Consider the following 14,604-nt stretch of genomic DNA (forward strand, 5'->3'; position numbering starts at 1 on the left):
CCAGCCATCTCGCTTCTGGGTAGCCAGCCCAAGACAATGACATCAGGATCTCGGAGAGACAAGCGCACTCCCACATTCTCTGCAGCCTTACTCAGGACAGCCAAGATACAGAGACGTCTAAGTGTCGTTCAGTGGGTGAGCAGATCAGGAAGGTGTGGTAGATAGATACAGTGGGGGATTATCCAGCCATATAAAGAAGGCAATCCCGCCATTTGTGACAACATAGACAAACCTGGAGGATAGTCTGCTCAGTGAAACTAGTCAGACAGAGCGACGAGTATTGTATGGTATCACTTATGTGTAGAATCAATAAAAGCCAATTTCACAGGCATGGAATAGAGCAGTGGTTGCCAGGTGCTGGGTCAGGGGGATGGGGAGATGTAGGTGAGAAGGACCAACTTTCAGTTATAAGATCAAGTTCTGAGGACCTAACGAACAGCAGGGTGACCATAGTTAATAATATGGTATTGCGTACTTGAGAGGTGTTGAGAGACCAAAGCATCCTCACCACACACATGCGTGTACACACACACACACACACACACACACACACAGTTAACTGTGTGAGGCGATGCGTATGTGGGGCAATCATTCCACGACGTCTATGGGCATCAAGTCATCACAAAGTAGACTTGAAATACACATAAACTGTATCTGTCAATGACTCCTTAGTGAGTCTGGGGGTCTAAAATCAGCGCCTGGCCCCTGGTAGCTGGTGGGTGTGGGAACCCGGGTTCACGTGCTGGCTGCACACACTCTTAATCACAGGTGAGACCTGAAGTGACCCAGCACCTCTCTATTTTCTTTTTCTGTTTTTCTCTGTTCCCCTTGCCATTTCTGTTTAACAGATTCCCAGTATCAATGAGCAGCATCAATGTAGCAATAATGTTTCCCCGTCTAAGGTGGGCGCATGTAGCACCAGCAGACTCCCCAGTTGCCCTGAGATAACTGGGGTGCTGCATCATAACAAAAAGCAAAGAAACACGACATTCCCCGAGACAGAGCTGCCCGATGGCAGTGGGGACTACGGTCCACCAGACGTCCCAAGGGGACCCCCAGGGACTTAGAGCCCACGCTGGGCCCCCCAGCTTGAGGCCACACTTGTCTTTTCACCATCCTGGGGGTCCTGGCAGAAGAAAGCCAGGCCACGGAAGGGGGATGGTGTGGCCAGCCCGTGTACTCAGGGCAGGACTGACTTGGGTCTGTGCTGGGCTCCACGTCCAGTCACCACCCTCAGAGTGTACAAAGTTCTTGGTATCACTGTAGGTATTTGGCAAAAAGCAATGGAGCCAAAGTCACTTAGGATGGTTTTTAAGAAAAAATCCTCAGTGGGCCAAACACATTTACTCAGCGCCAGCCTCAGCCCCTGAAATGCAGACTCCTGGTCATCTGTGCTGTGCCCGCGGCCTGCCAGGGCAAGCGGAGCCTCCCAGACACCGGGTGCCACATGGGGTTCTTCCCCCACTTTGAGTGAAAGGCTGCACCCTCCTGGATGAACCCAGCTCTCCCCTCCACCTCTGATGCTGAGGCCCCCACGCCTCCCATGACCGGAGGATCCAGCCTCTCCCGGGGCCTCTGTGTCACTGCACAGGTCTTGTCCATGCGGTCCCAGCAGGCAGGGTGAGTCCTGTGCGGAGCCTCCCAGCTCGCCAGCCTCGCTGCCCACATCAGGGCCGTGCAGGAGCACAGTGTGTCCACCGAACGAGTGGATGAGGGCCGCTAACAATGACGGTGATGATGACGAGGAGGAGGAGGTGAAGGGCGCTGAGATCCAAGTGTCAGTCCTGATTCAGGCATCTGTGTGTATTAACTCATTTAACCTCATGACAAGGTTGTGTGTGTGGGGGGGGTGGGGGGCGGGTCCTGCCACTGTTTTCACCTTGGAGCTGGCAAGTTCACTCTCAGTGTCCAGGGGTGGCTGCAGCCACTGTCCACAGACTGGACAGCTTTAACACGAATTCATTCTCCCCCAGTTCTGGAGTCAGAAACCTGTGATCAGGGTGTGGGCAGGGCTGAGCTCCCTCCAGAGGCTCCAGGGGAGGGTCTCTCTGGCCTGGTTCAGCCCCTGGGGGACCCCAGGCCTCCCTGGGCTTGTGGCCACCTCACCCCGACCTCTGCATCCATCTGCACAAACCTTCTCCTCTGGGTGGCTCTGTGCCTCAGATCACCTTCTCTTCTCTTCCAAGGACACCCGTCATTGGATTTAGGGTCCACATGCATCCCGGGTGTTCTGGTGCAGAGGTCAGTAACTTACTTCCATCTGCTGAGAACTTTCATGGGACTAAGGTCACCTTTGCAGGCTGCAGGAGGATGGACAGCTTTTGGGGCCACCACACAGCCCACCATACTTGTCATGAAGCCACAGGGAAGAGCCTCAGTGGGCTTGGTGCAGGGAGCTTCGAAGAAGCAGGGCTCCAGGAGCTCAGTCCTGAGGCTGCCTCAAGAAGACAGTTAGGATCAGGACACTCGGGCACAGGGACCAGATGGGCAGGGCTCGGAGGTGTGCTGGTGGGCGTGAGGCTTGCCTGCAGGGAGCCTAGACCTGACACGATGGCCCAGGGCTGAGGGACACAGCGCCTGGGTTTGGGAATGGACACATCCCAGCACAGACTAGGGGAGGCAGGCCCGGGGGCTCAAGCCAGAGGAGCCCAGGTCTTCCTGCTGCCCTTAAGGGGCAGGTCAGATGGGCACAGGAGGAGCCGTGGTTTCAGAGACCTGGGTCGGAGTCCTGGTCTGCTGCTGCGTTGTCTCTGGCGAGTGACTCAGCCCACCTTTTGCTCCTCTGCAAATCTTTGCCATACGTGACTTGCTTCACAGCTGGGGGGAGTTCTTGGTGCTCTCAGCACCCCTGCCCAACCCCGTGGCTGGGGCCATGCCACCTCTCCACGACCTTGAGGCCGCTAAGACCACCCCTGCACAGACTCTCTTTGCCAAGAAGCTGTAAGCCACTTCCCCTACCCTAGGAAGCCCTGGGGCATTGAGACCCAAGAGGCAGCAACGCCTCCTCAAGCCTGGGGGCTCCCAGGCGTGGGGCTGACCACAGGGGGCGCTGTGACATATCTGTGGATGGCCCCATAGGGCCAACCCCGTCTTTCCTGTTACAGCCCAGGTTTATTTCTGTGCGCTCTGCTCAGCCGCACGCAAAGACCCAAAATATATCCCTCCGAGTCCGTGGAGATTTCTCTAGACGGTGGTCAAGAAGCAGTGCCCGGGCCAGCATCCCTGGGAAAACACGCTCTGCTGTTTACGTGAGCGACAGGGTCCCTCCCAGAAAAACATCTGGCAGGATCGGGAAAGGGTCGTGGGACTCATTGGACAAGGACACATATGGGATGTTTTAAACCTTGGTGCCCGGACTGACAGCAGTCTGCTCCCGGCGGGAAGAAACCGTGAGACGCCACCCTCCCCTCTCCCAGCCAGATGGCCCAGAGCAGTGGCTTCTGTCCAGACTGGCTCCTCGGGTGGGGAGTCTGGGGGCCACAGAACCCCGGGGGCCTTGGCGTGAGCATGGTCAGGGCCAAGGGTCTCGGGGAGGGGACGGGGTCAGGGCCCTTGCAATGGACTGCCACCAAATGCTGGACGAAGACAAGAAATACAATAAGAAAACAAATGCCACACCTTAAAGTTGCTAAAGAGCCAAGAAGGCCCAGAAAAGTGACCGGGACTGTGCCGTCCAGGTGGGGGAGGGGAGGTTCGCCCAGTACAGACTGAACAGGGTTAAACCTCCATTCCCGGCTTAACTCTCAGAAACGGAGACCTCACCACAGTCTCTCCTGGCACTTCCCTTTTAGAAGGAAGAAGGGAATCAGAACAAGCGGGGGATTCCTGGTGGTCGGGGATTCCTGGTAGCCGAGGATGCCAAGGGCCCCTCTTCATCCCCACGGCTGCCTGAGCCTGCATGTGGATGTCACAGTCACCCATCTCCGCTGAAGGACAGGCTCTGAGGTTGTTGGAAGGTTGGCCTCAGCAAGGCCAAGCGTGGGGTCCCTAGATGCCCCCAGAGGGCTCCCGGGCAGCACACCTCCCCAGCCCACCCTGACCCCATAGCTACCGCCCACCCCAGAGGGCCCCATCACTGCCATCAGGGAATTAGGGGGTGCCAAATGCTCAGGCCTGAGGGTGGTGGGGGCGCCTCCACGGCTTCCTGTGTGTGCACCCCTCCCCGGCTCACGGTCCAGCAGGAGCTGTGGGGAGCGTGTGTGCACGGCAGGGACACACAGGACGGCTCCCGGACACCGCCGGGCCAGGAAGCCCAGGAGCCCCGGTGGGAGGCCTGGGCCGGACGTCTGACCACCACTGGGCCTGGTCAACTTGCCCCTCTCTGTGCCCTTGGCTTACTCAGCTCCAAGGATAACACCACCCCCGGAGGGCCTCTGATGCCAGGGCTGCTCTGCAGGAGGGGTCGTGTTCTCCTTGAATGTGTTCAAGGCACGTGATGCCTGGTCAGTCCCTAATGACTGGGTGCATTCTTGGCAGCCCTGGTGCCTGCCTGCTCTTCCTGTTGGCACTGGGGTCCCATGTGGGTATGAGCTGGAAGGCTGGTTCCAGGCTGGGTCTGTCTGCTTAGCTGACCAACGTGCCCCCAGGAGAGAGAGCATCTGGCATGGCCTCATCCTCTCCTTCTCCTGATTGGTGCCAGGACCACCCTCCTTCTAGTTCCCAGAGTGGGAAGACAGGGGCCCTTTCTGGGTCATCTGAACGTGTCATCTCACGGGAGCCTGGCTTGATGATATTTGCTGAGTGATCCAAGTGGGCTGGGGGGACAGTCCCTGCTGAGCTCCTACTGTGTGCTGGCCGAGGATGCTCCTGTGGTCCTTCCCCGACCTCTGGCAGCATCCCTGGCTTCACTTTAATACTTATGGACGAGGGGGCAGGCTTGCCCGCCACTGGGGGCTGACCCTGACTTGCTCACGCCCGCCCTCCACCTGGACGGCTCCCGGAGGCGACAGGAGAGTGCTCAGTCCCTGGGCAAGGGTCTGCAGGGAGGCATTTCTGCACTGTGGTTCCTGCTGACCACGTCTGCACTGCTCAGGAGGAGCTGTTGTGGTCACTCGGGCTCGGTCACATGGTGTGCTGGCACAAGCATGCCTTCTACACATCCTGGACATGGTACCCTCGCCTGTCTCCAGTGAGCCAGGACCCAGAACGCGGTCTCTGAGGCAGCTGGGGCTGCAGGCCTGGCTGCGGCGGATTTACCCCTCAGCCCTCATCATAGGGTCTGGCTCCCGAGGCCTGGCTTGTTGAAGGAATAAAAGACACGTATTCATTCACAGTCCTGCTCTGATGATGGGTGGGTAGGTTACTCAGATTCACACTCTCATGGAAAACAATTAAAAAAAAAAAAGAAGACCCAGAGAGTAACTGCCCAAGATGGGGAGTCTAACAGAAGACTCCTCCCTCCCCATGGAGCTGGACTCCCAGGAGACGACACTTTCAGTTGACCCAGAAAGGGCCTCCCTCCTCCAGCCCCAGGAATTGCAAGGAAGATGGTGTTGGTGTCGAGCAGGAGAAGGAGCAGGTGAGGACCCCAGTGGGTCCAGCCATGTCAGCCCATGACCTTGGTTCAGGGTGGTCCTATCCATAACGTCCTCAGATGAGTGGAGAACGCAAGTGCCAAGGCTTTCTGGATAAGGGCACCTTCTTCCTGGGCTTGGGAACTGCCCCATGGGTTACATAAGGGTGGTGGCCAGTGGGGAAAAGTGCCAGGCCCACCAGGATGCAAGACAGCTGGAGGAGAACCAGCAAAAGTGACCCCCTCAGCTTTGGGATTCTGAGAGGATTAGATGGATAATAAATCCAATAAATCAGCTAAGCTCACCTCGTTTAGAGAAATAAACCTCAAGATAGAAAGGTCCTGCAAAGGACAGGAAACTATTAAAGAAAATGACACAGCCAACTTGGAAAAGAACCAAACAGAACTTGCAGAAATAAAAAAAAGTGTCATAACGAGAAGTGAAAATACAACAGACAGGTTTGAAGACCCTTGACCTCTTCAGGAAAGGGAGACGCGTGGGCACAGAGCAGGGGCGTGCTGATAACGTAGGCAGCCCCCTGCCCACCCCCCTGCTCTCCAGGAAGAAAAGCCGACCCTGATCTATAGCTGCATCATTTGCCAGTTACCACAGTGTAAACACTCCCGCCGTGGCCTGATTCATGCACCAAAGGGTTAAAACCCAGCTGGCAGAATTCCCGATGAGCCAGAAAGAGCTGACTCTGGCACACAGGAGGCCTAGAGACGTGGGAGAACATCAGAACCACAGCCAGAGGGGCACAGACTTCTGCCTGACGACCTGGAGCCCGGGCAGAGCTGTCCTTGGGGAACTTTAAAGACAAGACTCTTAAAACATCCAGAATTCACTTTATAACAAGTATGCTTCCACAAAACCAAGAGAGACCTAAAGGAAGCCAGGTAGGGCATATAAAAGCCTCAGCACTTAAGACTCAAGAGACATAAAAACTTTACAGCCAAAGAAATGAATGTGTAATGGTGGAATTATGAATAGAGATATGAGCAGTTTCAGGACTAGACAATGGCCCCTGACACCTCACTGTAGGAGAGGCTCATGGTATAGGCACTTAGCCTAGAGGTAGGAGTGAGATGGGGCTGAAGACCACATTTTGTTGTTCAGTCACTAAGTCACGTCTGACTGAGACCCCATGGACTGCAGCACACCAGGCTTCCCTGTCCTTCACCATTTCCCAGAGTTTGCTCAAGTCAGTGATGCCATCCAACCATCTCATTCTCTGCTGTCCCCTTCTCCTCCTGCCTTCAATCTTTCCCAGCATCAGGTTCTTTTCCAATGAGTCAGTTCTTAGCGTCAGTGGCCAAAGTATTGGAGTTTCAGCTTCAGCATCAGTCCTTCCAATGAATATTCAGGGTTGATTTCCTAGAGGATTGACTGGTTTGATGTCCTTGCAGTCCAAGGGACTCTCAAGAGTCTTCTCCAGCACCACAGTTCAAAAGCATCAGTTCTTTGGTGCTCAGCCCTCTCTATAGTCCCGTTCTTGTGGTTCAGGGCGAAGAGTTGACATGAGGACACAGCACCCAGGTTAAAGTGCTGGCTCTGCCCCTGTCGGGCCCAGCGGCCTCGATCTCCTTGCCCCACTTCTCAGAGCCTCAGTTCGTTCCCTCTGTAAAGGGATCTGACCCCTGCGACCACAAGGCGGGTCAGGGTGTGCCCACACAGGGTGGGGTGGGGATGAAGCTTTGCGTCCAGGCTGACAAGTCCCCGAGAACATCTGTTGCTCCACTGTCCTTACATACGGAGTTGTTGAAATTAGACTTCAGGTGCTTCAAAGTGGAGAACCCCCACCCCAATGTCCAGGCCATGAGGAGAGACCCCCAGCCCCACTCCACGCTCATCACCGCGTTTAGCCAACTGTCTTGGACACAAGTTCATGCCCACAAGGCCTCAGCTGGAAACTGCAAGAAACACGCCCTTCTCCCCTGTCCCGTGTCCACGGCAACTCTGCCCACCTCCCCAGGAGGACGGATGTGCCATCACCTCCATTCTACAGATGGAAAAACTGAGGTCCCCAGTGGGGAAGCCACTTGCCTGAGGCTGCTCAGCCCCCAGGAAGTGGCTGGGCTGGGTCTGGACCTGCACGCGTGGGCTCAGAGGGTCTGGGCGGGGTCTGAGCCTCCCTGGGAGCTCAGGTACCCTCACCGTGGCCTGACCGTGCATCCTGGAGTCTGGTGTGGAGATGGCTCCCATCCTCCTGCAGGCAGCTCCTTGCTTGCTCTTCAAAAAACAACATCCACAAAGACGGGAAACAGATGCCGCCGCGGCCCACACCAGCTCCGGAGAGGAACGAGGAGAAACGCCAGCCCGCCAGCCCGGGGGTGCGGCGGCGAGCCCTGAACGGCAGCTTGAAAGCAAACCGACCCCGTAGGGGTCACGTGTCTGCGGCCTTAACAATTCTGCCAAAGCCGGAGTCAAGTTCAACATCAGGGCAGTGCGGGCCTCGGTCACCCCCAGTACTCAGTCGGGATTTTACTGTGTGGCCTTCTCGGCAGTGACCACTGGACATAAATAATGCCCTGGCTTTGAGGTTGGACTTGAAAAATGCTGATGGGTTTCAGTTACAAGGAAACATGCTGGCCCACAAGCTGCTCTTGTCCGTTTCCTGGGAACCCTGGCTGCTGACCCCAACGCCACCGGAGGGACAGAGGAGTGGGGGTGGGCGGAAGAGACGCTCCTGCAGAAGGAAGGCCTGGGTCGCCTGCCTCCGGGACCTTTCCCCACCATTTCCATCCTGTCTGCTGCCCCAGGGGTCTCTGAAATGACGCCCCTCCTGTACCCTCATGTGTGAAATTGACTTCAGGGGCCATCTTCTGGATCAAGGCATCAGATCCTGATTTGACAACCAGAGCCCCTCTTGTGGGTGGCTGGGGAAATAATTTTTAAGCTGAGTTCCTCTGGGCCCACGGTGCCTGGGGGAGGGTGGGTGGCAAGTGGGTCACCTGTGATCACAGCCAGTCGGCCAGGCTCAGCCTCCATTCGTCTTATACACGAAGTTATGAGCGTGTTCCTTCTAGACCCACCACTCCCCCCTCCACTGGGTTCCTGGCCCGGGGCACCCAGTGTGTGCGTGCGGGTCTCTGTCTGGGGTACCCCCGGGGCACTGGACAGGGGACCGGGGACTTGCGTGGACAGTGGAGGGGGGGGGTCCTTCCTTGGGGAAGTTTCTGACGGCTCCTGGGGAAACAGGTCTGCACACTCCTCACGCCTCCAAGCATGGACCAGGATGAGAAGTGCAGTGTGGGGCCCACCTAGACCTGCTGAGTCAGAGCCTGCATCCTGACGACCTCAGGGGGTTCCGTGCACACCCCGGGACTCTGCACCGAGGCATCCAAGCCAAGGCTTGGTCCCCGCCAGACCACCTGCCCTGCTCAGCCCTCCAACCATGAGCTGTGCCTCCCCACCCATGGCTGCGGCTCGAGGGGTCCTGCATGAGCTTCCCCCACTCCTGGGATAACCGCTCATGTGCAAAGGCTCAGCTTTGAGGCAGGGTGAATGGTGCCCGCCAAAAGAGACACCCACATCCCAACTCCCCATATTTGCGAGGGGGGCTTTATTTGGAAATGGGGTTTTTGCAGATGAAATCAAGTTAGATAAGGTTACAGTGGATTAGGTGGGCCTTATGCAGAATGATGGGTGTCTTTATAAGAAGAGGAGAAACACAGAGAGGAGGAGGCCGTGTGAGGAGGCTGAGGCTGGGGAGACATGACCACAAACCCAGGAACACCTGGAGCCCCAGAAACTGGAAGAGCTGGGAGCGACGCTCCCCCAGAGCCTGGCAGGCGGGGGGGCCTGGTCCTGCTGACACCTTGCCTTTAGACTTCTGGCCCCCAGAACTGGGAGAGAATCAATTAGTATTGTTTGAAGCTCCCCGCAGTCTGTGGTCGTGGGTATCAGAAGCCCCACCAGGGACACTCAATGTTCTGTGTCTCTAAGATCCAGCCCCTCACTGTGCCCTCAGCCAGGCCAGTCTTCCCCCATCATGACGGGATGTCTTCTCAACAATAAACCTCCTGACTCGGGAGAAAGGCTCAGGCCGCACAAAGGGGCCCCATCTGTATGGGGCTCGAAGCCATGTTGCCCCAGAGTGGCTCAGCCTCACACACCCACCAACCCTGGGGGAGCAAAGGGGGTCACACACCTCTGCCCCCCTGTGACCTGCACACCCTGCCCGGTCACAACTGCAGACGACCGGGCCAGCAGACACCTCGGGGTGGGGGGTTCTTGCTCATCTGCCCCTACTCCTCTTGCATCACTGTCCTTCTGCATCCCCCCATCCCTGCTCCTGGGCTTCCCTTGGGCTTCCCCTGTGGCTCAGCTGGTAAAGAATCCGCCTGCAGTGCAGGAGACCGGGTTTGATCCCTGCATTGGGAAGATCCCCTGGAGAAGGGAGAGGCTACTCTCTCCACTATTCTGGCCTGGAGAACTCCATGGACTGTATAGTCCATGGGGCTGCAAAGAGTCGGACACGACTGAGTGGCTTTCATTTCATTCATCCCTGCCGCTGGTCCAGCCTGTCCAGCTGGCCCTCCATGTTGGGGCCTGGGGGACATTGTTGACATTTCGGTTGTATTTAGGAATGCTTCAGGATATCAAATGCCAGCAATGCCAAGGCTGAGAAATCCCACTTTAAGACTCTTCATCGTTTGGGGGTCATTGTTGGAGTATCTGATGGAGTCCATGGATTTCTTTCTCCCCCGGGAAGCGCGCATAAGCCCCAGTTTTGTTTCACAGTGGGCAAGGATGCGTGGCCGGGCTCTCTCCGAGGCTATCTCGTTCCCCAAACCCTCTCACTTCTTGTAATCAGAGCACACCCGGGAATGAGTCATCCCGGGCGTCTCTCCGCTAATCGCGCTGGCGAGGACCCGCGCACACCCCGCACGCCGCCTCCTCCCGGCGGCCCCTGAATAGACTCTGGTCTCAGCAGGTGAAGGCAACAGGCTGCCTGGGGCCTGACTCATCTCAGGGGGAAACTCGGGGTTGCAGGGGCCGTGGAAAAGTCGGTTATGATCTGAAGACGCCACAGGAAGATGGTTCACGCTCAGTTCCAGCTGCTTTGAAATCTTGAACGGTTGAGTTTATACCACGGGAACATTTTCATCAAAAAGGGCCCAATCAGGGACTTCCCCGGGGGTCCAGGGGCTAACACTCTGCCTTCCAATGCAGGGAGTGTGGGTTCAATCCCTGGTTGGGGAACTAAGATCCCGCATGCCGCGAGGTGTGGCCCAGAGTTGTTTTTTTTTTTTTTTAAAAGGTCCAATCAACTGCTGAAACCCTTTTAAGGCTATAGAACCAAATTATCACTGAGACTTGGAGTCACCGTGACCTTGTGATTTGTATTAATAATAAGAAATACATTTTTGGTCTTTGTCCCCTGGTCCTGGCACAGAGCTCCTAAAACTCTGGAAATTTCCTAAGTGGGGAGACCAGTCAAGGTGTCTCTTGTTAGGCGAATGAGGTGACTTTCCAAAGGCGGGGTGGGGGGACTGCTTGCCAGGGGAACCGACCACGTGGTTAGAGGACTGGAACCTCCAGTCCCTCTCTGCCGCCATGTCTGGGAAAGCGAGAAGGGCTTCCGGTTGAAGCAATCACCAACAGCCAGTGATTTGATCAATTGTACTTGCGTGATGAATCCTCCATAAAACCCCCCAAAATGGGGTCTGCACAGCTTCTGGTTTGGTGAACACACGCAGATTTGGGGAAAGCGGGGCTCGGAGAGCGTGAAGTTCCATGCCTCTCCCCCCCACACACTGTCCTGTGCACCCCCTTCCATCTGCTGTTCCTGAGTTTATTACCTTTTACAATAAAGCTGTGATCTAGTAGGCAACATGTTTCTCTGAGTTCTGTGAGCCACTCTACAAAAAATAGAACCCAAAGTCGTTAGAACCTCTGAAGGGTAGCCAATGGGTCAGAGCACAGGTGACCATCTGTGCTGGCAAATGATGGCTGGAGTCGGGGGAGGGTCTTGTAGGGCTGAGCCTTTAACCTGTGGGGTCTGGCACTACCCCCAGATAGGCAGTGTCCACACTGAATTACGTTGCAGGACCCCCAGCTGGTGTCAGAGAAGTGCTGGGTGGTGCTGGGGAAACAACGCACACATGTTGGAATTGGGGGAAGAATCCTTGCCACTTATTGGTACAACTCGCTCTTTTCTGGTGGCCATAACCAATGTCTGTACGTTTGCTGTTTATTTCAAAGTCAACAAGGTTTTAAAAAGATACGTGTGGCAAAGGATTCGATTGGACTTGGAAAGGCTCTTCTTTCTTCTTTGTGAGCACGGCCATTCCATTTTCACATGAGCAGTAGTGATATATGGCTGACTACTCACATCGCCAGTGAGAACTGCCCGAGTGCCAGGCTCTAAGTTAAGCACTTTAGGATAAGCCAGTGATGTAATGGCTTGTTTCCCAGGTGGCTCAGCAGAGAAGGACCTGCCAGCCAACGTAAGAGATGAAGGAGACCTGAGTTCAATCCCTGGGTCGGCAAGACCACCTGGAGGAGGAAATGGCAACCCATTTCAGTATCCTTGCCTGAAAAATTCCACGGATAGAGGAACCTGGGGGCTACAGTCAACAGGGCGGCAAAGAGCTGGACATGAGCGAGCAACTGAACACGCGCACAGTCGTGTAAATACTCTTGTATCTCTGACAAATGGTGAAGCTTTGTTGTCGTTGCTGTTCAGCCATCAAATTTTGTCTGATTCTTTGTGACCCCGTGGACTGCAGCACGCCAGGCTTCCCTGTCCATCACCATCTCCTGGATCTTGCTCAAACTCATGTCCATTGAGTTGGTGATGCCATCCAACCATCTCATCCTCTGTCGTCCCCTTCTCCTCCTGTCCTCAGTCTTTCCCAGCATCAGGGTCTTTTCCAATAAGTTGGCTCTTCGCATCAGGAGACCAAAGTCCTGGAGCTTCAGCTTCAGCATCAGTCCTTCCAATGAGTATTCGGGGTTGACTGCCTTTAGGAATGACTGGTTTGATCTCCTTACTGTCCAAGGGACTCTTAAGAGTCTTCTCCAGTACCACAATCTGAAAGCATCAATTCTTTGGTGCTCAGCCTTCTTTGTGGCTCATCTCTCACATCTGCTCATGATTACTGGAAAAACCATAGCTTTGACTGTACAGACCTTTGTTGGCAAAGTGACGTCTCTGCTTTTTAATGCGCTGTCTGGGTTTGTCATAGCTTTCCTTCCAAGGAGCAAGCGTCTTTTAATTTCATGGCTGCAGTCACCATCCACAGCGATTTTGGAAATAAAATCTGTCACTGTTTCCACTTTTTCCCCATCTACCATTTATTTGCCATGAAATGATGGGACGAGATGCTATGATCTTAGTTTTCTGATTGCTGAGTTTTAAGCTAGCTTTCTCACTATCCTCTTTCACCCTCATCAAGAGGCTCTTTAGTTCCTCTTCACTTTTTGCCATTAGAGAGGTATCATCTGCCTATCTGAGGTTATTGGTATTTCTCCTGGAAATCTTGATTTCAGCTTGGGATTCATCTAGCCTGGCATTTGGCATGACATACTCTGCATATAAGTTAAATAAGCAGGGTGACAATATGCAGCCTTGACGAACTCCTTTTTTCATTTTGAACCAGTCTGTTGTTTCATATCCAGTTCTGACTGTTGCTTCTTGACCTGCATGCATATTTCTCAGGAGACAGGTAAAGTGTTCCTATCTCTTTAAGAATTTTCCACAGTTTGTTGTGATCCACACAGTCAAAGGCTTTAGCTGGTCAATGAAGCAGAAGTAGATGTTTTTCTAGGATTTCCTTGCTTTCTCTATGATCCAAGAGATGTTGCCATTTGATTTCTGGTTCCTCTGCCTTTTCTAAATCCAGCTTGTACATCTGGAAGTTCTCAGTTCATATACCACTGAAGCCCAGCTTGAAGGATTTTGAGCTTACCTTGCTAGTATGTGAAATGAGTGCAACGGTACAATAGTCTGAAGCTCTATGCCTTGAGAAGGACAGGCAGAAGATCTGGTATCTGGCAAGGAGGGTGTGAATTATTGGACCCTGGGGTAGGTGGTCCTTTCAAACTTGAGATTTTAAAGTGGTAGTCAGGAAAGAGTGGCAGAGACAGACAATGAATCCCCAGACAAGGCACCCATCACACCGCGCCCAGGATCACAGTTCCAGGGACAGGCTCCACCACCAGCCTCCCTCTGGCCTCTCCTGCCTCTGACGGAGGCCACTGGTTCCTCCAGTTATAAAGGACACGCTGAAATCAAGCCTCTATAGTAGCCGCATTGTTCCAGCAAAAGGTCCCGGGGCTGGCTGGGTGGGACTGGGAAAAGCCAGAGTGAATGACTGTCCCCTCTCCTGAGCGGCCCCAGCTCAGGTCTAAGCCAAAGTGCGACAGAAAACGCCGAAGGACCAGCGTATGCCTGTCTGCGGCTGCTGCCTTCAGAATCAGAGAGACAGGCTCTCGGCCACCTGGTCAGAATCCATCCTTTGCATCCTGACCATCAGAATGTTTTAGGTCCCTCACATCCTCACGGCTCCAGTAGGCACCAACCCTACAGCTGAACTCACCGAGACCTTCCAGGTAACCAAAGCCCCACCAGAGGGGTGGTCCCTGCTGAGCACAAGAGGCCTCGACCTCGGGGTCAAGGTGGAACGAGGGCCGTTAAGCATGCTTGGTTGCTTTCATTCGAAAGTAGCATCAAAGATGAGAGTGTTCATACCTGCTCCCCGGTCACTAGCTTTCTAGTCTGAGTACCGCGAAAACCTTCTCGTCACCAGACCCAAAGCGTTCACCGTTTAAGGATTGGGTGGTGAAAGTGAAAGTGAAAGAGGGGCTTCCCTGGTGGCTCAGACAGTAAAGTGTCTGCCCACAATGCGGGAGGTTCGATCACTGGGTCGGGAAGATCCCCTGGAGAAGGAAATGGCAACCCACTCCAGTATTCTTGCCTGGAAAATCCCACGGACAGAAGAGCCTGGTAGGTTACGGTCACAATAAAATAGCAAACTAACACCACCTTCTATTTGGAACATTCTCCATGGACTCACGGCTCCCTAAGTCAGCCTGCTGACTACGTTCTCTGCTCTGAACATGCTGTAGAGACTTGGTCTGCTTC

The 14,604-nt window shown here is 54.6% G+C and overlaps 1 protein-coding gene across 8 annotated transcripts in view; it reads right to left on the minus strand.

The window, feature by feature from the left end:
- ANO1 (anoctamin 1) overlaps nucleotides 1-14,604 on the minus strand; it is a 172,487-nt gene that overhangs the window by 74,455 nt on the left and 83,428 nt on the right. The gene's annotated exons all lie outside the window — the stretch shown is intronic.

This window comes from Bos indicus x Bos taurus, chromosome 29 (genome assembly GCF_003369695.1).
Source record: "Bos indicus x Bos taurus breed Angus x Brahman F1 hybrid chromosome 29, Bos_hybrid_MaternalHap_v2.0, whole genome shotgun sequence".
NCBI lineage: Eukaryota > Metazoa > Chordata > Mammalia > Artiodactyla > Bovidae > Bos > Bos indicus x Bos taurus.